This window comes from Chiloscyllium plagiosum, unplaced genomic scaffold (genome assembly GCF_037043375.1).
Source record: "Chiloscyllium plagiosum isolate Xiang-an unplaced genomic scaffold, Cpla_swu_hap1 HiC_scaffold_51, whole genome shotgun sequence".
Lineage (NCBI taxonomy): Eukaryota > Metazoa > Chordata > Chondrichthyes > Orectolobiformes > Hemiscylliidae > Chiloscyllium > Chiloscyllium plagiosum.
Window position 1 is genome coordinate 5751847 of NW_028270189.1, and position 26062 is coordinate 5777908.

Here is a 26062-nt window from a genome sequence, read left to right on the forward strand (position 1 = left end):
TCTACTGTCCAGTATCTCATTCTTCTCCTCTACAATATTCTCCTTTTCCTGAGTGAAATCCGATGAGACATGTTCATTTAGCATCACTGCGATCTCCAAAGGGTCCACGCTGAACTTCCCAAATCTGTCTTTGACTTGAGGGCCATCAGATTGGTCATGAATGGCGGAACAGATTCTATTATCTGAAAAGCCTTCTTCGGTTCCTTTGTCTTATTCTGTTATTCCAGACGAACTTCTTTTGAAACTACTCTGCATCCATTCCATGCAACCACGTCCTTCGTATATTGTGGTGGTCAGAACGGCACGCAGTACTCTTCCTGTGGCCTCCCCAAAGATCTGAAGTGGGCAACATAACCGTCCCAATCTTATAGTCAATTCTTTGAGTAATAAAATGTCTTCCAAGCGTTCTGAGTTATCTTATTAAAATCACTTCCAATCTTCAGCAATTTGTCCTTCTGCTGTCTCTCCTCATCCACAGTTCTATTTGACCTTCCACCTACCTTCACATCATCTATAAGCTTAGCAACAATGACCTCAGTTCCTTTGTCCAGGTCGCTAACATATAACGTGAAACGTTGAGGTTCATACGGAGATATGGCATTGAGGGTGAGTTGGAGGTTTGGATTAGGAATTGGCTGGATGGAAGAAGACAGAGGGTAGTAGTTGATGGCAAAGTTTCTTCATGGAGTGCCGTCACTAGCGGTGTTCCGCAAGGATCTGTTTTGGGACCATTGCTGTTTGTCATTTTTATAAATGACCTGGAAGAGGGGTTAGAAGGTTGGGTGAGCAAGTTTGCGGATGACACGAAAGTCGGAGGAGTTGTTGACAGTGAGGAAGCATGTGGCAGGTTACAGCAGGATATAGAGAAGCTGCAGAGCTGGGCAGAAAGGTGGCAGATGGAATTCAATGTAGCTAAGTGCGAGGTGATTCACTTTGGGAAGAATAACAAAAAGATGGGGTACTGGGCTAATGGTCGGATACTTGGTAGTGTGGATGAGCAGAGGGATCTTGGTGTCCATGTACACAGATCTCTGAAAGTTGCCACCCAGGTAAATAGTGCGGTGAGGAAGGCATATGGCGTACTGGCTTTTATTGGTAGAGGAATTGAGTTCCGGAGTCCTGAGGTCATGATGCAGTTGTATAAGACTCTGGTACGGCCGCATCTGGAATATTGTGTGCAGTTTTGGTCGCCATACTATAGGAAGGATGTGGAGGCATTGGAACGGGTGCAGAGGAGGTTTACCAGGATGTTGCCTGGTATGGAAGGAAAATCGTATGAGGAAAGACTGAGGCACTTGGGGCTGTTTTCACTAGAGAAAAGAAGGTTTAGGGGTGACTTGATTGAGGTGTACAAGATGATTAGGGGGTTAGATAGGGTCGACAGTATGAACCTTTTCCCGCGTATTGAGTCGGGTATTACAAGGGGGCATAGCTTTAAATTAAGGGGGGGTAGATATAGGACTGATGTTAGGGGTAGGTTCTTCACTCAGCGAGTCGTTAGTTCATGGAATGCCCTGCCAGTAACAGTGGTGGACTCTCCCTCTTTATGGGCATTTAAGAGGGCATTGGATAGGTATATGGAGGATAGTGGGTTAGTGTAGTTTAGGTGGGCTTGGATCGGCGCAACATCGAGGGCCCAAGGGCCTGTACTGCGCTGTATTCTTCTATGTTCTATGTTCTATGTTCTATAATACTGTCATCTGTGGAAGTCTGCATTTATCCTCTTTATCGGTTGCCTTGGCCTTCTGCGAGTGAAACCATCACCCACGCCTGTCGGAACCTTTCCCCTATTTCCATTCCCTGTTGTCTTATTCACAAGCCTCCTGTGTGGCACCTTATTAAATAGAACGTCGAAAAATACAGCGCAGTACAGGCCCTTCGGCCCTCGATGTTGCGCCGATCCAAGCCCACCTAACCGACACTAGTCCACTATCCTCCATATGCCTATCCAATGCTCGTTTAAATGCCCATAAAGAGGGAGAATCCACCACTGTTACTGGCAGGGCATTCCATAAACTCACGACTCGCTGAGTAAAGAATCTACCCCTAACATCTGTCCGATACCTACCACCACTTAATTTAAAGCTATGCCCCCTGGTAATAGCTGTCACAGTATACGTGCAAAAAGGTTCTCATTTTCAATCTTATCTGAACCCCTAATCATCTTGTTACACCTCTATCAAGTCACCCCTAAACCTTCTTTTCTCCAATGAAAACAGCCCCAAGTGCCTCAGCCTTTCCTTTCTGAATTATCTTATTAAAATCTCTTCCCATCTTCAGCAATTTGTCCTTCTGCTGCCTCCCCTCAACCACAGTTCTATTTGTCCTTCCACCTATCTTCAAATAATCTATAAGCTTAGCAACAATGACCTCAGTTCCTTTGTCCAGGCTTTCTAAAAATTCAAAGAACACATCTGCCAACTGCCCTTTTTCTGACTTGTTTGTTCCTGCTTCAACCACTTCCAACTGAATTATCTGGCATGACCACTACTTAATGAATTCGTGCTGAATTCGACCTATGTCATCATGCACGTCCACAGATTCTGCAATCTCGATCCAGTCCTGGACAAAAAGAAATCTAACTGCAGACGGACATTAGCTCAACTTGCCAAATTTTTCTCGTGTTCTGTGTGCCTACCGTCATATTCAGCGTTCTGACATTAACGACATTTCCTAGCTTCCATCCGTCTACACTTACGTTGTGTACTATTCCTTGGAATGAATTTACATGGTACGGCCTGAATGACACTCGTAAACTTCAACGATTTCTAGTCCACCACCTCCCCTGATCGACTGTCCATCCAATTAATATTTGACAATTCCTCAATCATATCCTTGTCGCCATTTTAGTTAATACTACCACTAGATCTGTTTTCAAACTCCCCTTCTCAAACTTCAGGTTGACATTAAGCATATTATCGTCACCGCTATTCAAGTCTCATTCAACGTCAGCCCCCTATTCAAGTCTGTCCGAATTCACATCTTCAGATCCCGTTGCCTCTTCCTCAGTTGGTTGCAACATACGGCTTGCCCAAAGAAATTCCAATATTTCTTTTTTTGGGATCCATTATAAACCTGCTATCCCCATTTCACCTGCCGAGAGAAATCCCAAATAATAATTGTAATAGCGACCAGCATGGCCTTTCTATACCCTGGTTTATTTATTTCCTCATTGCCTCATTGCAGATTCCATTTTTGTTTTGCTCTTTGTAATTCCTAAACTCTAATTCCTAAACGCACTAATTGTTTTTTTTTAATATTTCCACTTGCTCGACCTGAAGTTACATTACTGATCCTCTTTATACTTTCTCTCCTATTGCTTGTTGTGGAAACTTTGCAAAGCTCTCCTGAGCCCTCGCATCTTTAGAACTTCCAGATTTTGGGATGTGAGCATTTAATATTCCTGCTAGAAGACAGGTCGCAGGTCCCTTCAAGGGGAGCTCATCTCATGGTCCAGTTCTTTCCTATCCCAGGCTGATGCCAGTATCCTTGGGAATTGATCCCATTGTTTTCTGTACGAATCCGCTGGTGAAATGTTTGCTTCCTAAATTTTCTACTTTTAATGCCACCTGACACCTAACTCGAATATTAATGTCGGAATTCCAACAATTGATATCCTGCTCTTTAGTATCGGTCTTAATTCCTGATATTCCCGATACTGGTGCAATTATTCTATTTCATATTGAGACGGGGATAAATGCCACTTGCTTGAATACAATAAGGTGAGTAAAATGGAATAACCACATTTATTAATTTAAAGTGAACCCTGGTGCCTATAAAATGAGTGTATATGCTTGATTATTGTGTAAAATTCATTTGAATTAATTTTAAATTTTTAATGTGTTGGGCTATATTGTTTGGAGAGTACAGCCGAATAGGAAATAGCTCCCGAACGCACGCTTGGAGAAAAGCCGTGTCAAAGGTTTAGGATATGAACGATATGAATCCAGGAGATTCAATGACTGAACGTTCCTGTGCAATGGAGCTCAGGACATAATCACGTCATGGCTGATCTTATTGAATATTAGAGCAAGTTGAAGGTCTGAACTGCCATGTGTTAGACTTCTATTTTGTATTGCCACACATAGGGGGAAATTTGTTTTTTTCTGAAGTTGGGAATTGTCTGCAACATTATCTGCAACAAGCATTGTCGAGAACTTTCCATAACCGAAATTAGATCCTTATGTCTCTATCATAACTTATAACTGGCATGACTTGTGAAATGTTCGGATATCAGTTGATTGAACAAAGGACAAGATCCCGAGGGAAGAAGGATCATATTCCATGAAGAAGGCGAAATTGTTTCTGAGTCCGCTCAGAAACAGTGAATATATTTTACTAGTGTTTGCATTTCTTTGTTACAGAAGGTCGACAACAATTTGGACTAAAAGACTGAAATTTCTAAATTGCATTTGTTGTCAAGGAACTGGGAAGGAATCCTTCTGGATGGTAACATTTTTACCCTTCATATTAGGAAACGGAAAGATGAGGATTCTGTCTGCTCTTGATTGATCAAGTGTTTGGGAATATTTGAGAAATCATTTGTGCTTGGAGATGCGTGACTGCATGTTAGGAGAGGGCGGGTTATTTGTTTTTAATTTGATATTTTTGTAAGTAATTCAGAACCGGACATTTCTTTTCTCAGCTTCAAATATTTCATTAAATCTCTGTATGCATTGAGATATTTGAAAGTCTCACTACTTCCGCAATCAATGTGGTAACTTTGCCTCCAGACTGATGTATAACTTGTTTGTTTGAATTCCTCACAGTTACCGTAGTGACGATCTACGTCCTATTTTATAAAGATTGTGGATTGTCTCCCTGTGTCAAGCGTTACCTGGGGGCCATGGCAGTGGCGGATCTATTGGTCATTATCCTCGATGTTATATGGAGACACCTTCCTGTTGTTTACAAGAGATCTTTTTACTTCCTGAAGTCCAGCCCCCTGTGTAATATCCACGCCGTTCTGCTTTATACAGTCACTGACTGTTCTGTCTGGTTCACAGTCGCTTTCACTTTTGACCGATTTGTGGCCATTTGTTGCCAAAAGCTGAAAAGTAAACATTGCAGTGAGAAAACAGCAGCTGTAGCTCTAGGAACAGTGACTGTGCTGAGCTGCTTAAAGAACATTTTCTGGTATTTTTTGCTCACTCCTTGGTATTGGCTGGGTAATAACCCCTGGTTCTGTGAAGCATCAGATGAGGTTTATTTCTCTCGTGTATGGATTGCAATCGAGTTCCTCCACCACATTTTAACCCCGACTCTCCCATTTCTTCTGATTCTGCTGCTCAATGTTTTCACTGTCAGAGTCATTTTAGTGACAAGCACAGCCCGCAGGAGACTCCGCAGTAACAACAATATGGGCTCTAAGTGTGACACAGAAATGCGAAATCGAAAACAATCGGTCATTTTACTGTTTGTGATCTCTGCCAATTTCATCCTGTTCTGGTCAACGTTAATGGTGTTTTCAATATGGAGACGGATGCGGTGGATTGGGTATGACTCTGTGCATCTGGATTGGTTCGTGCTTGAATTGGGCTTCATGCTGCAACTCCTTAGTTGCTGCACAAACACCGCGATTTATGCTGTGACCCAAAGTAAGTTCAGACAGCAGTTGAAGAATGTGTTGAAATATCCCTTTACCCACCTTCATTGATCAATCAAATTCACTGCTTAATCGATTCGGCTGGCATTTTCTCATTTCACTTCAATGTTTCAGCTTTCAAGCAGACTGCCGCTCAAGGAACCTACTGAGAGTAGTAATGCTGGTTCACCATCATCCTACAGGGGATTACAGGTACACATTTCAATGGTTCTCACAACGTAAGGATCATAAGTGAAGGCACCATTCCACTGGCCCTATTTATAACTTCAGATTTTGAATGTGGATGCCATTTTCTTAGCCATTGCTTCCCTTCTGGTTAAGAAACATTTGCTGATTTGCCCCTCACCAGGGCAACAAAGTACTTAGCATTTAGGTGGAGTAACTGCCTAGCATCCTCCCGCACATAGGTTAGTTCCTCTCTCATATTGATGCAATGTAGATGTGTTGCTTATTTATTTCAAGGCGTCTCAAACTGCCTACGAGCTGCTTTTTGACTTTCATTTATTGCTGGTGTATGGATGGCTTAATTTCTCAAAGGAATCTTTCATTGTCAATTATTTCTACGTCTGCACGATGTATTGCTCAAACGTGTTTCTCCTCCGATTATGTACATTTGTCTGACGTTTGTTGTGGAGATCCCAGCAATAAAGGTTCGGTGGTAACTTACACTCCTGCCCGTTTGTGGACTGGGTAGTACCGATTACGGCTGACCCAGAGAATTGATCCTGAATTCGAACTCTTTTCACAACATCCTGACACCCTGTAATTAACGGTCAGCCTGTTTTCCAGGCCTGTCTTGTCTTCTATTGTAATTTTCTGCTATATTTCGGAGTCTTGCTGAGCCACATTGCAGAACGGTGATCTCCCCATGATATATCGTGTAATAAACTCGTCAATGCTAACAGTCTGCCTCTCAAGAATTTTTCAACAATTGGCGTAGTCCGCAGAACCCCTTTAACTCGGTCTTACCAGACCGAGATCTGTCCTCTTTAATTGATGTGACCTTGTGCGCTGCTGGTCTGAGCACTATCAGACAAGGACGTATCCGTTCACTCTCTGGCAACCAACCTGAGCCGTGGTTCAGCGGAAAAATCCCCCACGCTAAAGCCGGGATCATAAATTTGGTATGGAGGATGGGCAGAGGATACCTGGGCTGTGCTATCCATATGGCGTGTGTGAGTATTGTGTGGGTTTATTCAATTTTGCGGAAATGTTTTACGTGCATCCTCCTGATCTGAGCCTAAAGCTCATCTCCAGATGCGAGACAGAAGAGTGGAAAGATCGCAAATAATTAATACATTCGTTTGTCCTGACTTGAGTCAGCAGGCTGATCACCTGAGGCGAGAAGGAAGAATGACAGTGGCACTTGAACACTACTAACTTGAGGTGGTTTTTAGAATTGCCGACAGCGCTGCTGTTTGTGTCCTCCCTGTTTGCCTATAGTTAACTGTTCTGCGCACAGGACTGAGCACGTAATCAAGCCAGGCTAAGTGTGAGCTCAAAATACTGGACCCTGAGGCATTGCAATCTTGTCTCGCTGTACAGCCCAGTCCCCGTCTTTTTCCTCCCTTGGGAAGGTGATGAAACGACATGGTAACTATGTTCACTGCAAGACTGTGGTGGAAAACCCTCTCGTTCCCTCAGGATCACCGTATTACATTGTGTGGAAGGAGACGAGAGACAGCTGGAACGTTACCTGTTTCACCTGTGACTCCTACAGTGGTCCTATGGTAACTGCCCTTATAAGGGCTCTTTTAATCTGGAGAAGATCGAGTATTGGCGAAAGAACAAAGAGGTAGGGTTTGCTGACCCCTCCTTGGACGCAGCCCACAAGCTCCAATCCTTGGAGAAATCAACTAGGAGCAACCAGGCGACTTTCTGTTCCCGCCGAACACCTCGTGCTGCACCTCTTTATTATTACACACTACTCCAAAATTGCCATTCCTACCCCAGACTCGGTAACTCCGCTACAATATATTGCTGTTTTTCTCACTTCCCAGCTTCGTAGGGAGGATGCTAAGTAATGGGATGCTGCTCACGGTGCTGAGGATGCTCTCATTCCTCAGCCTTCAGGGACCGGTTTACAGGCATAGCAGTGTCCTAGTGTTCAGACTCCTTTTGATGAACCCTGGACCCACGCCGAGGTACGTGCTCATCTCCAAGACTGTCCTGTCCCGATTAAGCATCCCACTTTCTCTCACTGATGGCTCACCCATACCTCTGACATACCTGTCAGAGGACGTTTTGACTTTACTGCGTTTGGTTTGTACGACCTGACGGCTGTCCAAGAAGGACTCCCTTGCATTTCCAAAGGATTCGTGGGCTGGCTGGTAGACTCAAGATAGCTACCGTCGGGATAAGAAATATCCGATCATCATGGCGACTGTGAAACAACTAGTGGACTCCGGGTACGTCCCGCGTTATCGGCATAAGGTCAATGATCTTTTGACTCATTTTCATGTCCATTTCAAAGATGTTTGGGAATTCTCTGCGGGCATTCCTCTCCTAGACAGGTACATGCTGGCCACTCAGAATCTCATTCGTTCAACGCAGCCCCAACATGCCCTTGCCTTTACACCCATTATCCTTGATTGGCAGTCCAATACGTGGTATGAGCTCCTTACCTCTGTCATGAACATTGATCAAAGTGGAATATTTTATTTTCAGCATGATGGTCAGCGGCAGAGGAGAGCAGGGGCCAGAGGCAGCAGAAACACGACACAAAGGAGGATCAGTGCCAGTCATTTGGGAACTTTGCCCATTGGGCACTAGAGTGGCGGCAACATCTGCCGGCCGGATACTTTATCAACAACCCAATCTCTTCTACTTAGCATGCCTAGGTCTGTCACATGGTGGGAGGTTTCACAGTCCGCTTTGATACGGCTGTAACACTCCCCATCGAAGAACCCCATGATGAATGTTGAGATGGGGGGATGTCTAGTTTCGGTTTAAGAACATAGCGCATAGAAAAGTACAGCACAGAGCAGGCCCTTTAGCCCACGATGTTGTGCTCAGGATTATTTCTAATATAATATAAAACAACCTAACTTACACACCACTCAATTCACGGCTGACCATGTGCATGTCCAGCTGTAGCTTAGATGTCCCTTGTTACTCTGCTTCCACCACCATCGCTGGCAATGCATTCCACGCATTCACAGCTCTCTGTGTAAAGACTGCCCTCACTATACCTTCTTCCGTATATTAAAACGATTACCCCTCATGCCAGTCAATCCTGCCCTGTGGAAAAGTCTCTGGCTATTGACGCTATCCAAGCCTGTCATTATCTTGCATACCTCTCCCAGGTCACCTTTCTTCCTCCTTCTCTCCAGAGAGTAATCTCCGAACTGAGTCAACATTCCTTCATAAGACAAGCCCTCCAGTCCAGGCAGTATCCTGGTAAAACTTCTTTATATCTCTCTAAAGCCTCCGTATGTTTCCTAATTTGGCTAACAGAGCTGGACACAATATTCTAAGTGAAGTATCACGAGTGTCTTGTAGAGCGGAAGCAAAACCTCATGGTGCTTAAACTCGACCCCCTCTTTTAATGAAAGCCAGAACACCATATGCTTTTGTAACAACCATATCCATTCGGGTGGCAACTTTGAGGGATCTATGCACTTGAATACCAAGATTCCTTTGTTCCTCCAAGAATCATAACTTTAATTCTATGTTCAGCATTCAAATTCGCCCTCCCAAAATGCATCACTTTGCATTTATCCACGTTGAACTTCATCTGCCATTTCTCAGACCAGCTCTACATTCTGTCTATGTCACGCTGCAGCCTGCATTAGCCCTCGATACCATCAACGGCGCCTCCAACCTTTGTGCCATTGGCAAATTTAGTAACCCACCCTCAACCTCCTCACCGAAGTCATTTATAAAAACTACAAAGAGCTGAGCCCCAAGAACAGAGCCCTGAGGGACCCTATTAAACACTGACCTCCTGGCAGAATACTTTCCATATGCCACCAATCTCTGCTTTCTGTCAGGCGACCAATTCTGAACCCAGACAGCCAAATCTCCCTTTATCCCATACCTCTTCACTTTATGAGTGAGCCTACCATGGGGAATATTATCAAATGCATTGCTAGGTCCACATACACCATATCCACTGCCCGACCTTCGTCGACACATGTCGACACCTCCTCACAAAGCCTTTAGTGATTAATTGCCTTTAATCACAATATTCTTTTCCAAATCCTGTCCCTCAGAAATCTTTCCGAAACCTTGCTGACCACGGATGTAAGACCGACCTGTCTGTAATTGCCAGCGATTGCCCTACTACCCTTCCTGTAAAGAGGAGCAACATTCACCTCCTTCCAATTTCCTGTACAACCCCAGGTGAGAGTGAGGAAGCAAAGATATTCGCCAGCGGTTTAGCAACCTCCTTTCTCGCTTCCCGGAGCAACCTAGGATACATCTGGTCTGGCCTTCAATATCAATATTAAAGTTTGCCAAGACTTCGTGCACATCAACTTCATCAATCTTGAACTGTTCAGGCCTGTTTCCCAGCTCCGCAAACATCTCATTCACAACAAGGTCCCATTCCTCAGTGAAAACCGAAGCAAAAACATTCTTTGGGCTTCCCGTATCTGCTCAAACTCCACCGCAAGTTCCCTATGATACCGCTGACAATTTATGTCTTTTATAATTGTTCCTTCTTCCCCATTCACCTTGGCTCTCTTTCCATCTTACACACTCTTTACCTCCCTCTCGCGCACTTCCCTGAAGCTGTCCACATTTATTTGCCTCTAATTCTCTCTCACCGTCCTTTTTCTGGAGGAGCCGGTTGGGGATGGGTTCACATGTCTTATTAGGGATGAGAGTGGGAATTTTAGATTCCCTACAGTGTGGATACAGGCTCTTCGGCCCAACACGTCCACGCTGACCCTCCGAATAGTAACCCATCGAGACCCATTTCCCTCTGATTATTGCAACTAGCACTATGGACATTAAACCTTTAGCGACCGTAACACGCTGTGGCGATGCGTTCACAGGCTACATGAAGGCATTATGGGTTGGTGTCTCAGGCCTTTACGAGGGAAACAGGCAGAAGATGGTTGCAGACATCATTGCTAAGGCAACAAGGTGAAGGATGGGTTCACAGACCTTTGCTTTGGCAACATATTAGACATGGGTTCAGAACACCGTTGATCAGGGAACAGAATGCGAATGGGTTCACATGGCATTGCAATAGTTACGGAGAGGAGTTGGTTTCACAGACAGAATTTAGGGGAATAAAGGAAGGAGGTTCGCAGGCTGTTGCTAAGAAAACAGATGGGCGTTGGGTTCACAACGCAACACGGAGGGGATGGTTCAGAGACCGTTTTTAAATGATAATGTGAGGATGATTTCCCCAACCATTTGGAGGGAACAGATATAGTGTGAGCTCACAAGATGTTTCCAGGGAAGCAGAGAAATAATGGTTAAACAAACCATTGCGAGGAGACCAGAGAAATGTTGTTTTCACAGGACGTTGCTAGGGGAACAAGAAACAGTGGTTTCATAAATCGTTGCTGCGGTAATAGATAAACAATGGGTTCACATGCCATTGCGAGAGGAACACAGAAATAATTGTCTCAAAGGTCGTTGCGCGGTGAACAGAGTGGGGATTTGTTCAGAGGTCATTTCTGCATGAACAGTGTGGGCATGTTTTCACAGGCTGTTACGAGGGGAAGGGGCTCACAGGCCATTGCATTGGGAACAGAGTGGGCACGTTTCTAGAGGCCGCTGCGATGTTAAACAAAGTGTTGGGTTGTGTTCGAAAAGCCATTGCTGGGGGACAGTTCACTGGTTTCATTGGCGGTTGCGACGGGAACAGAGAGGGGATAGATGTGCAGGCTGTTCCGTGCAGAAAGAAATTAGTATGGGCTCAAAAGGCTATTGCTGGGGTCATATAGTGACGGATTCACAGGTTGTTGTGAGCAGTACATTGAGGGAATGGGTTTACAGCCTTTTGCGAGGGGAGATAAGGTGGATTGGTTTACTAGTCATCGCTCGATGAACAAAATGGGCACCGGTTGATACACCATTATTGAGGAAGACGATGGGAAAGATTGACGGGCTTTGGTTGAGTAACAGAGGAGAGAGTCTCTCACAGGCTATTATGAGGAGATCAGATTGGAGGTTATCGGAACAGATTTGCAGGTCATAATACAGGAGGCGTTATTCAAACTGTCGAGTAGTTCTGCGTTTATATGAATACTCAAATATATGCTATCTCCTAAGGTGTTACACATGAACAATGGATTCAATTGACAGATAGTGAGGATTTGTTATCACTAAATGAGCAAACAAGAAAATTACAGACAAAAAGAACAAATTCATGCAACATAATTTGAGGAGACAGTACTCCGGACAAAAGACATTGGAAGCTATACATGTCTGCTGTAAAACATTCTGAAGAGTGTCTGCCAAGTAAAACGTATAATTGAATTCCAACTTTATGATGCGAAAGATTGATATTTTACACAATCAACCCTCGGGCTATTAAATACGACTTCGGGTCAACTATGATTTCTGTGAGAGTGCATAGCACGGCCATAAGAGAATGTTTAAGTAGGCCGGGTGTTCTACAATTACCTGTTGATATCGTCACACAGCCCAATTTCAGACCCACCTTGAAAGGAATGCGAAGAAAATCCTGTTGTCCCCGTTTGTCAGCTATACTTTTCAAACATTCATCTTCATTGTTTCTCATAATCTTGCTGAACAACAGTTGGCACGATTTGGTCTTCTGAAGCAGTAAGAGTGCTTCTGATTGAAACTCGGAATGTTGCCTGTTCAAATCCTGTCAGACTTGCAAAGATGTGTCTGACATCAAATTACTTTATAATTCCCCAAGTCATTTCTAATTGCGATAATTTGCGTATTAATTTAACAATGGTTGTTGATAAATATTCTCGTCATTGCTACTTCCTATTTACCCACAAGGTTTTAATGCCACTTTTAAGGCAGAAGAGTGTTTCACGGAGCGAGGAGATCATTAACAGTTTTGTTCTGTTTCCCATTGTGTTTGGCAACAAAGAAAGTTAATATTGCAACAATCACAGTCACCAGTATATACACTGTGTCGAGCCAAACTCTACGGTTTATGAATTCCCCAGATTCATCACATTTTGAAAATAAATTCCTCCTCATCTGTTTTCAATTACTACTCCTTATTCTTAGCTTATGCACTTATTCTTCTCAACTAGCCTCCAAGAGGAAAGAACCTTTCAATCCGCTTTAATATCTTTAATGGAGATATTACAGCTGCTATTTACTTCTCTAAACCGCAGACAGCATCGGCCTAAACGATTCAATCCTTCTTTACACAAAAACGTCACTCCAAAATCTATCTCATGAAATTGCTCTAAATTGTCTTCAATGAAAATACATCTAACATCACGTAAGCGGACAGAAACGGTATTCTGTATTGAAAATGCCATCTCTTGTATGCTTTGTACGTTTTCAGTATTACTTCAAGGTTTAATTTTCTGCAACCGTTTTGAATAACATTATTGAAAAGAAGCATTGCGTGAATATGTTTTGCGACAGACAAACGTTAAAATAAACTGCAAAAATATAACTTATGACATAAAAGGCAAGTTTTCACTCTGGAATCTGAGTTGCCCACGATTACCGACAGCTGGAATACGTTGCTTTTCTATCGAGGTCTCTGTGATGGTTAACTTTTAAACTCAATGCTTTTCTTTCCAGAGAAAGGTTGACACGATGTTGTCCATTCACACCAATAACCAGGTCGTGCTAGATCTAACGTCTTATGATTAACCCTCATTTATCAACACTTTTCCAATGTGTTGCAATCACATTTAATTAGGGTGAAAATATGGAGTTATATTCTGGGTCTTTTGTTGTGGAGGAGAAAAGATGGACTTTATTAGGAATGATATGTTCTTCTTGTCGGATGTGAGAGTTTTGGAGGCGTTTCCAGGCTACTGAGGATTATGTTTGACGGAAGTTGGTTGCGAATTCTATCGTTTCGAATGGATCGCTTGGAGTGGCAGTCAGAAACAATGACGAATTTACAACAGGTGTGATGGATAGGGAGAAACGCCGCAGATACACTCAGATAAATGGGCTAACTACAGCAAAATTAGGAGAGGCAGACAGGTAGTAAAGAAGTCTTCTGTGGCTATCCCACCATCAAACAAGAATTCTTGTTTTGAAAATGTCGTTGTGATGGATTCTTAGGAGAATATAGCACGAACAGCCAAGTTTCTGGTATCGATCAGGATCCAATGTCATGAGGGGCACATCGAGTTGCAAGTGATCAATTGTGACAGGGGACTGCCTTGTCAGAGGCACAGACAGACGTTTCTGCGGCCAACAGCGAAAAATCAGAGGAATGTTTTGCCTTCCTGGTGGCACGACAAGCAATAGCTCAGAAGGGTGCACATTGTTCTCAAAGAGGAGAGGGACCAAGAGGAGGTCATTGTAAACATTGAAATGAACGATATCAGAAGGGAAAAGCATGCTATTCTGAGTGGTAAATATAGAAAGTTAGGCAGGAATTTATAAAGGAGTTCCTCGATGATAGTAACATCTGGATTACTCCCGGTATGACGAACTAGTGACTGTAGGAATAGGAGGATAGTTCTTGCGAATGCTTGGCCGAGGCGCTGGCACATTCCAGAAGGGTTCACAATTTTGTATCATTGGAATCTATTCTTGGGTATAAGTGAACTATCTAAGATGAATGGGTTGCATCTGAATTGAAAAGGGACTAACGTACTGTTGGCGAGAGTTGCTACAATTGTTCTGGAGGATTTAAACAAGTAAAGTTTAAACCAGTTAAAAAAAAACAAGTATTACGTCGGTCTGCTCATTGGGGAAAATTGAATCGTTGGCTGGTCAGGAGGTTGAGGTTCGTTCCTGCCGTGATCCCGGACCAAGGTAAAGTCCAAATCTCAGAACACACTTTCTCTTGTACAGTGTAACGTCCAGCCAGTACAGAGAAACAATGCAGATTTTGCCGTCTTTGACACGTACGGAAATGTTTACAGGATTCATTCAAAATCATACAGTTGTCGAATATCATGAACAACTTTCGCCCTTTAGCACATACTACACACGTACTGATGAAGGCGCACACCACACTTTCCCATGATGCAAACTAAATTCGAAGCATTCCGAAATCTCGACCTCTATAGAATGAAAACAAAAGTATTAAATTATACAACATTTAATTACCAATGAGCACAGTTGTATTCAATTAATAAAATACACAAATACTTACAACATCTGCACCATTTACGATTTTCCTGAAAAGTTAACTTAGTGCAAATATTTCAGTATAGATTTCTCTCTCCTTTCCTCACTCACTTACGAACTCTACTGAACGTCCTTTCTGTCTCAGTGTTTAGGTTTTTAGTTATCGTCTCCTCGGAAGAAAAATGAGGTTTAGAATAGCTTTACTCTCCAGAACCAGCAGTAATATCGTGCATAGCCACACGCATGGAGTTTACATTCATGTATCTCGACTGTGATGCACAGCTTCTAAACAAATCTTCCTATCACTGTCTCGGATAATTCTGCAGGAGCTTGAAGTGCTAATTACTTTTGAAGTCCTTATGTTCGTCATTTCTCGTTTTCTTACTCTTTTTGCAATCTCGGAGACATTCTGGCATTTCCAATTAACTTTGACCGCTTTGTCAATTTACTTACGGACACTTGCCTCTCTACTGAGGGTCTTGCTAGTTTCCTTCATCACCTGTGTATCTCCCTCTCTATCTCTCCATATCTGTGTCGCTCACGATTTAATAAACCTCTGTAAAGGTCACGCTTCAGAGTTCTCAAACTCCAGGGAAAACAGTCCCAGCCGACTCAGCCTCTCCCTCCAGCCCAAACCCTCCAAACTTGGTAACATACGTATACACCATTTCTGCAGACTTTCACAACACCTGGAGAACAGAATTGCACACAATCTTCCAAAAGTGGCCGAACCATTGTTCTGGAAAACTGCAATAAGACCTTCCAACACTTATACTCGATGCACTGACCAATAAAGAGGCGCATACCAAACGCCTTCTTCACTATCCTATCTACCTCCGACTCCAGATTCAAGGCACTCCAAGGTCTCTTTGTTCAGCAACACTCCCCAGGATCTTACAATTAAACGTTTAAGACCTGCCCTGATTTTACCTTCAAAAATGTAGCATCTCAAGCTTATCTAAATAAAACTTCGTGTACCACTCCTCGGCACATTGGCACATCCGAACAAAGTCCAGTTGTATTCTGTGTCACCTCCTTTACTGTCCACTACACCTCTAATTTTGGTATCAAAATGTCTCTCAAATCGAGACATTTCGGTCATACCTCTTCATGACAACATTCGAAGGTCATCCAACGTACAATTTACCAACGCCCTTTCTGGAGCACATATTATTTCTCTTCAGACACGTTTCCTTCTGTACCTTTCTCAGCTGACATGCATCCCTTAGCGTCCTTCTCTAACCGAGACGTACAACAGTGAGATGCAAGCCTTCGACGTGAGAATCCTCCTTGTGCCCACTGTCCCGCTGTGTGGCTTAAACCTCCATGGTGAGGACGAGGTCTTTCAATTGTCCACTGAACACAGTACAATGATCTTCTCCTCCTCAGTAATTTGCGGACTGCAACTCACAATTGGGATCAAAAATAGGGTTTTCCCTCTACCTAAAGGATGACAATATTAAATACATTCACCCGAATAGTGTGCATATAGTCGAAACTGGAATGATGCAGTGTCCTGCTCACAGCGCCAATTGGCTGGGGCACAGTCGAAGAGCAGCTTTAAGTTAAGAGTTTAGGATTCCAAACGCTCATTTTTAGAACTCTTGACGACAAGTACGTGAGAGAGTAGAGATCACTTAGTGTGTAGCTTCATTGTGGTGTCAGCCTCCCTTTTAATATTTTGCTCAAATTGAAAGAGAAAGTGAGGACTGCAGATGCTGGAGATCAGAGCTGAAAAATGTGTTGCTGGAAAAGTGCAGCAGGGCAGGCAGCATCCAAGGAGCAGGAGAATCGACGTTTCGGGCATAAGTCCTTCTTCAGGAATGAGGAAGGTGTGCCAAGCAGACGAAGATAAAAGGTAGGGAAGAGGGACTTGGGGGAGGGGCGTTTGGAATGCGATAGGTGGAAGGATGTGAAGGTGAAGGTGATAGGCCAGAGAGGGGGTGGGGGCGGAGAGGCTTCAAACAGTCCACCCCTCTTACCCACTCCAAACTCTCGCTCTCGCAACGTGCAGCCCTCCACTTCCCCCACTCCAACCCTAACCTCACCATCAAACCGGCAGACAAGGGAGGCGCTGTGGTAGCTTGGCACACCGATCTTTACATTGCTGAGGCTAAACGCCAGCTCACAGACACCTCCTCCTATTGCCCCCTTAACTGTGACCCCACCTCCCACCACCAAACCATCATCTCCCAGAACATCCATTGCCTCATCACCTTAGGGGATCTCCCATCTACCACCTCCAACCTCATAGCCCCACACCCCAGCACCGCCCATTTCTACCTCTTACCCAAACTCGACAAACCTGACTGCCCCGGCAGACCCATTGTCTCAGCCTGTTCTTGCCCCACAGAACTCATCTCTGCATACCACGACACGGTCCCCCTTAGTCCAAGAACTCGCCACTTACGTTCACGACATCACCCACGCCCTACACTTCCTCCATGATTTTTGCTGCCCCGCCCTCCAACGCCTTATCTTCACAATGGATATCCAGTCCCTGTACACCTCCATCCCCATCACAAAAGCCTCGAAGCCCTCCGCTTCTTCCCTTCCCGCCGACCCAATAAATACCCTTTCACTGACACCCTCCTTCGACAGACTGAACTGGTCCTCGCTCTGAGCAACTTCTCTTTCCAATCCTCCCACTTCCTCCAAACGAAAGGAGTAGCCATGGGGACTCGGATGGGCCTCAGCTATGCCTGCCTCTTCGTCGGATAGGTGAAACAGTCCATCTTCTGCAGCTACACAGGCACCACCCCCCACTTTTCCTCCGCTACATCGATGACTGCATTAGCGCTACCTCCTGCTCCCACGAGGAGGTTGAACAGTTCATCCACTTTACGAATGCCTTCCACACCGACCTCAAATTTACCTGGATCGTCTCAGACTCCTCCCTTCCCTTCCTAGAGCTCTCCATTTTTATCTTGGGCTACCGACTTAACATGCACATTTACTATAAACCGACCAACTCCCACAGCTACCGAGATTACACCTCCTCCTCCCCTCTCCCCTGTAAAAGCGCCATCCCATATTCTCAATTCCTTCGCCTCCGCCGCATCTGCTCCCAGGAGGACCAGTTCCAATACTGAACAACTCAGATGGCCTCCTTCTTCAAAGACCGTATTTTCCACTCAGGCGTGGTTGACGATGCTCTCCACCACATATCCTCCACTTCCCGCTCCTCCGCTCTTGAGCCCCGCCCCTCCAATCGCCACCAGGACAGAACCACACTGGTCCTCACCGACTACCCCACCAACCTGCAGATATATTGTATCAACCTTCGTCATTTCCGTCACCTCCAAACAGACCCCACCACCAGGGATATATTTCCCTCCCCTACCCTATCAGTGTTCCAGAAAGACTACTCCCTCCGCGACTCCCTCGTCAGGTCTACACCCCCCCCCCCCCCCCCCCACCAACACAACCTCCACTCCTGGCACCTTCCCCTGCAACCGCAAAAAATGCAAAACTTGCGAACACACCTCCCCCCTCACTTCCCTCCAAGGCACCAAGGGATCCTTCCATATCCATCACAAATTCACCTGCACCTGCACACTCGTCATTTACTGCATCCGCTACACCCGATGTGGCCTCCACTACATTGGGGAGACAGACCGCCTACTTGCGGAACATTTCAGAGAACACCTCTGGGACATCCGCACCAACCAACCCAACCGCCCCGTGGCTGAACTCTTTAGCTCCCCCTCCCACTCGGCCAAGGGCATGCTGGTCCTTGGACTCCTCCATCACCTGACCATGGCAACACGACGCCTGGAGGAAGAGCGCCTGGAGCAAGAGTGCCTCAGTCCCAACATTCAGACTCAGCACCGCCTTCTTGACCTGCAATCTTCTTCCCGATCTCTCCGCCCCCACCCCCTCTCCGGCCTATCACCCTCACCTTAACCTTCTTCCACCTATCGCATTCCCAACGTCCCTCCCTCAAGTCCCTCCTCCCTACCTTTTATCTTCGTCTGCTTGGCACACCTTCCTCATTCCTGAAGAAGAGCTTATGTCCGAAACGTCGATTCTCCTGCTCTTTGGATGATGCCTGCCCTGCTGCACTTTTCCAGCAACACTTTTTCAGCTCATATTGAAAGAGAAGTCAACGACGCTATGGTATCATCAGTTGCTGCACATCATTTTTAGACTTTCACGACACAATAACTATAATGCAACATTGTAATTATTCCTTCCATCCGAATCAATACGTGTATTCTTGTAAAACACCATCTGTGATGGTAACCCTTCTAGACGGCCCCTGCTTCCTCATGATGTTTGCCAGGTATTTTAATCACCAGGCCTTAGCATTTTACAATTCACTTTTATTCACATTCCAAAGTTAATGGCTACATTCCTTCGACTATGTGCAAAATTTGCTTATCTCTCAGGACTCTTCGAATGATGTTATGCATTTTATTCATTAACAAACCTGCACTATTATGTTGCCCATATTACATTTCCCACCGTCCTAATCACTAAAGATAAAGAGAAAGGTAATTTGAACTATAGTTGCTTTCATATAAAAATATGAGCTTTGCTGCAATAAACTCCATCCCATATTCATCATCTCTCTGTCTATTCTATTCTGCAATCCATGCAAACCTCCCTATCGCTCGAAAAATGTGCATCCCATACCAATTCTCTGCACCAGACATAATCTCCATGGAATACTATTCTCCCCATCTTGGTAATATTCTCCATTCCGCACTAACCTCTCTCTCTCTCTCTCTGTGCTATTTTTTTTCGTTCAAAAAGCCCTCTATCCTCCTGTTACATTCGGGGGTCAATACCAAACTCTCTATCCCTGTAATATTCTCGAGTCCATACAACGCTTCCATTGCGAGTATCTTTCGTCAGTCCATAACATCGTCTCTCTAAAATTCTGCCAACCATACCTTTCTCCACATCCCTGTAATATTCTCCACTCAGTACCAAACCGCCTATCCCGGTAGCATTCTCTTGTCCATAACTTTCTCCCTATTCTGAAACGTTCTCTAGTCCATATCATTCTCGTTATTTCTGTAACATTCTCGAGTCCATATCAATCTTCCCCTCTCTGTAATATCATTGATAATGTTCTGTCCTCTGTGTGCACGTGACATTCTGCTGTCCATACTACCTTCCCTATCCCTCTAAAGGTCTCGAGTTCAGGTCACTCTTCCTATTCCCGTAATATTGTCCAGGCCGCACCATTTTCCACATCCCTGTAATATTCTTCAATACATACTATCCACCCGAACAATGTAATTACCTGCAGTCCATAGCAATCTTCCTATCCTTGAAATATTCTCCACTTCATCGCATCTTCCCTATCACTGTTACATTTTCCACTCCGTGCCACTCTCCCTGTCACGTTACCAGGCTCCAGTCACTACCAACTTCCGAATATCTGTAGCATTCTCCTGCCCACACTATCCTTCCAATCACTGTAACATTTGACAGTCTATACAAATCTCGCTATCCCTGCAACTTCCTTCAGTCCAAACAATTCTCGCTATTGCTCTTTTTCCTCTGTCCGTAGCACCGCCACTATCCCGTTAACATTCCCCAGTCGTCACCATGCTTACTATCCCTGTATCCATACGATAACCCCTGCACGTATCATGTTCTGCCTTTTTCTGTCCCTGGGATATTCTCTTGCCCATAACATTCTTTCTATTTCTGAAATATTCTCCACTCCACACTATGGTCCTTGTCCATGCAACATTCTCCAATCAATTTCAATCTCTCCGCCCCCCTATAATTCTCCAGTCCGTAAATTCTCCCCAACCCTGCAAAACGCTCCTATGCAGACAATCCTCCCTAATCCTAGCAATATTCAACAGTCCTTCCACCGTCCTTTTGAACATTCTCCATTCGATACATTCCTCACTATCCCTGCAAAATTGTCCACTCCAAACGAACATGGTAATATTGCCTAGGCATCCCAGACTCCCTATGTCTGTAATATTCGCCAGTCCACACTAGCCACCTTATAACTGGAGCATTCTCCTGGCCGGACAAAACTCCCGATTCCTGCAACAAACACCAGCCCATGCCAATCTCACTTTCCCTGCAATATTCCCTGCAATATTTCCCTCGGCGGCACGGTGGCCCAGTGGTTAGCACTGCTGCCTCACAGCGCCTGTAGACCCGGGTTCAATTCCCGACTCAGGCGACTGACTGTGTGGAGTTTGCACATTCTCCCCGTGTCTGCGTGGGTTTCCTCCGGGTGCTCCGGTTTCCTCCCACAGTCCAAAGATGTGCGGGTCAGGTGAATTGGCCATGCTAAATTGCCCGTAGTGTTAGGTTAAAGGGGTGGATGTAGGGGTATGGGTGGGTTGCGCTTCGGCGGGTCGGTGTGGACTTGTTGGGCCGAAGGGCCTGTTTCCACACTGTAAGTAATCTGTAATCTGTAATCTGAAATCTGTAAATTCCCCACTCCATAACATCCACTCTCGCCCTGCGCTATTCTGCAGTCTGTAAAATCCTCCCTATCCTAGTAACATATCTCAGATCTCACCATTCTTCATATGCCTGTAATATTATCCAGATCCTACTACCATCGCAATCCCTGGAAAATTCGCCAGTCCATGCCAACTCTTTATCCCTGACATCATCTACAATTACTACGATCCTTCTGATTACTGTGATTTTATCCTGTCCATAAAGTCGTGTGCATCGCTATAGGATTCTCCAGTCCATACCATCCACGATATCACTGTAACATTTGAAAGCCCATACCATTCTCCACATTCTTTAATTTCCTCCACTCCATCCCAACTCGCTACCTCAGTAACCATTTCCTGGCCATGCTATCCTCCCGATCCTTGCAACATTCAGCAGACCACACCATTCGAGCAACGACTGTTACGTTCTGCTGTCCATACCATCCTCCCTGTCCTGACAACATTCTCCACAGCATATCCTCCACGCTATTCCTGTAATATTCTCCTGTACCTATCACCCTTCCTATCCATGTAATTTTCGAGTTCTAATCAATCCTTCTGATACTTGTTTTCTGCAGTCTATAACATTCACCCAATCCCTGCAATACTTTGCAGTCTATTCCAAACACCCTATCACTGTAACATTCTCAAGTCGATAACATCCTCCCTAATCACATAACATTTCCCACGCCATACAATTCTCCATACCACTGAAATGCTCTTCAATCCATGTCATCTCCATTGCATACGATTGTGCAACCCCTTGTACGTTTCTCCAGTCCAATACATTCTCCCAAACCCAGTAATATACTGCAATCTGTATCATTTCGTCTAACTGTGTAAAATTCTCCACTCCATCCCATTTCACTATAACTGCAACAGCCTCGAGTCCATACCATCTTCCCTTTCTCTGTAATATTCCATTTTCCGTACCAAACTCACTATCCCTGTAACATTCTTCAGTTCATACCACCCTCCAGAATCATCAGTCCAGACCACACCACCGCCTCTATCCATGTAGCATTCTCCAGATCATATCATCCTCCCTATTACCTTGTATTCTCTAACGCATGTCATTTTTCTATCCCTGTCACATTCTCCACTGCACACCATACTCCCTGTTCATGCAACATTCTCCAGTCCATACCATCTTCAATATACCTGTAATATTCTACAGTTCATAGCATCCTTCACATTCCTGTAATATTCTCAATTCAATTCCGTCCTCTCTATACGTGTGATATTCTGCAGTTCATGCCATCCTCCCTACCCATCTAACATTCTCAAATAATTACACTCATCCCTATTCCTGTAATATATTGCAGAGCATACCCTTCAGATCCCTCTAATATTCTCCAATGCATAACACCCCCGATCCATGTAATTATCTGCAGTCCATACCAATCCTCCTATCCCTGAAATATTCGCCACTCGATAACATCCTCCCTTATCATTGTAACATTCTCCACTCTGTACCATTCTCTCTGTCACGTTAACAGTCTGAGTTCTTACCACCTTAATCCTCTCCAATCCACCCCATCTTTTCTATCACTGTAACATTCGACAGGACCTGCCTTCTTTGGTGACCCTGTAACTTTCTTCAGAACATAACATTTCTCCCGATTCCTCCGATTTTCTGCAGAAGGTGCGACCGTCGCGATCCGTGCGTCATTCTTCAGTTGACAACATTCCACCGATCCCAATAACATTTCCCCAAGCCCTACCGACCTCGCTATTCATTTCATATTATCTAATACATGCCTTCTCCCGATCCCTGGACCATTCTGTGCCACCGTGTGGGCGGCACGGTGGCACAGTGGTTAGCACTGCTGCCTCAGGCGACTGACTGTGTGGAGTTTGCACGTTCTCCCCGTGTCTGCGTGGGTTTCCTCCGGGTGCTCCGGTTTCCTCCCATAGTCCAAAGATGTGCAGGGTCAGGTGAATTGGCCATACTAAATTGCCCGTAGTGTTAGGTAAGGGGAAAATGTAGGGGTATGGGTGGGTTTCGCTTCGGCGGGTCGGAGTGGACTTGTTGGACCGAAGGGCCTGTTTCCACACTGTAATCTAATCTAATCTAATCTAATTCTCCAGTGCATTCCATTTCACTGTTCGTGTGATGTTCTCTAGTCCATACAATCATTCCCTCTCCATAGAATAGTCAACAGTCACTGTCCCTGTAATATTCTCCACTCCTTCGCATGGTCCCTGTCCCTGTTACATTATCCATGCCAATCTATTTGTCCCTGTAAAACTCTCCAATTCGTAAAATACTCCACAACCCTGCGAAATTCTCCTGTCCACGCAAGCCTCCCTATCCTTGCAATATTCATCAGTCCTTACTCCACTTCGTACCTTTCTTGCTATCCCTGTGATATTCTCCACTCAAAACCATCCACTCTATCCCTGTAATATTCTGTACCACACATCAGCCTCACGCTCCCTGTAAAATTCTTCAGTCTCTAGAATCCTCCCTATAACTGTAACCTTCTCCAGTATCTAACAAACTACCTGCCCTTGCAGTTTTCCACAAGGTTTATCATCCACCCTCTTCCTACCCTTTTCTGCAGTTCGTACAATCCTCACTATCCATGTAACATTCTGCAGTCCATACTACTCTCTGGATCTCTGTTACATTCGCCAGTCTTTACCATCTCAGTACCCCTTAAACAGTGGACAAGCACTATCGTCCCCATCCCTGTCATATTATCCAGTCCATAAATTCCGACTAATCCGTGTAATATTCTCCAGTGCATACCATTCTTATGTCACTGTAACATTCAGCAGTCCATACCATCCTCTGTATTCCTTTGATATTCTCCACTCCATCCTATCCTAACTTTTACCTTAAAATTCTCCAAACGATATCATCTTTCCTCTCCCTGTAATATTCCACAGGCTCTCCCACCCTCCCTATTGCTCTAATATTCGCCAGTCCACTCAATACCCCCGATCACTGGAAGGTTCTCCAATCAGTGTGATTTTCGCAATCGATGTAATGTTCTTCAGTCCATGCCATCCTCTCGAGTACTTTCATATTATCCAGTTCGTACCACGGTGCCTAACACTATTACATTCTGCTGACAATGCCATCTTCTCTATCCTTGTAATATTCTCCAAACGATATCGTCTTCCGTATTCACTTATATTCTCCCAAGCATATCATCTTTCCTCCCTGTGATATTTTCCACTTCTTATCACTTTCCCTATCTCTATGATATTCTCCAGTCCCTATCAACCTCCCTTGCTCTGCAATTTTCTCCTCTCCACATCATTCTCCCTCTCCCAATTATATTCTGCACTCCACACAACATTGCCTACCCTCGAAAGTTCTGCAATTCTTACCATCCTCCCTCTCCCTGTAACATGTTTCCGTCCATATCAACCACCCTACCATTGTAATTATCTTTAGGCAATATCATGTCACCTTGTAATATTACCCAACCCATACCAATCTCTCTATCCCTGTAATATTCTCATGTCCACAGGTTTCTCTCTATCCCTGTAAGATTTCTGAATTCTATACCATCCTCCCTATCCCTGTGATACTCCCTCGTGCATTCCGGCCTCTCGATCCCTGTAAGTTTCGCCGGTCCATGTCACCACACTATCCCTGCAACATTCTGTAATCCATACCTTCCTCCCTCTCCCTGTGACATTCTCCGCTCCATAGAAGCTCCCTAGCTGCGTGGTATTCTCCAGTCCATAAGCTCCTGCCGATCCCTGTAACATTCCGCTGTCTGTACCAATCTCACTATCACTGTGATCTTCTCAAGTCAGTTCCATCTGCACTATTCATAGCGTTCTTCGGGGATGACCATCCTATAACATTCTTCAAGCCGTACCATCCTCCCTATTCATTTAATACTATGTAACAAATAGCATCTTCCCTCACCCTGCACCATTCTACAGTCCATTCCATTTTCCCTATTCCTATAATATTCTACAGTTCATGTCATCATACCTATCCAAAGAATGTTCTATAGCCACGGCTTCTTGTCATATTCACCAGTCTATATCATCTATATGACCTCCTGCCTACCTGCAACATTCTTAAGTCCATACCACTATCCCTGTCTGTGTAACATTCTCCAGTCGATACATTCTTCCAATCCCTGCAATTTTCGCCAGCCCACACCGCTCTCCGTATCCCTGCAGCATTCACCAATCAGTACGATACTAAATAACACTGTCGTATTTTTAAATCCGTGCCATCGTTCCTCTCGCTGTTACATTCTACACTCAATGCCAGATATTTTATTTCTGTTATATTCTTAAGTTAAAATTATCTTCCCTATGCTTATTATAATCTAGAGTACGCACCGCTTTCCATATCCCTGGAATATTCTGCATTCCATACCACCTTCCATATCCCTGTAAGATTCTCCAGCCCATACCATCCTTCCTGTCCCTGTTGCATTCTCTCCTCCGTACCATCCAACTATTCATGTAATATTCTCTAATCCGTAACCTCCTCCCAATCGTTGTAACATTCTTCAGTATATAACTTCGTCACTATCCCTGTAACATTCTCCAGTCCATACAAGTCTTCCAATCCCTGAAAGATTCTCCAGTCTTTGCAATTCTCCCTGTCACTTTACTTTTCTCCAATCCTAACACCTTCCCTAATCTTCAATCTACTGCAGTCAGCACCATCCTGCCTGTCGCTATAGTATTCTCCAGTCCACACCATTCTCCTTAGCTCCGTCACGGTCTCCAGTCCGAACAATCATCCCTGTCACTGTAATATTCTCCTGTCCACACAAAGCTCCCTAACGCTATGACACTATCCAGTCTGCAACATTCTTCC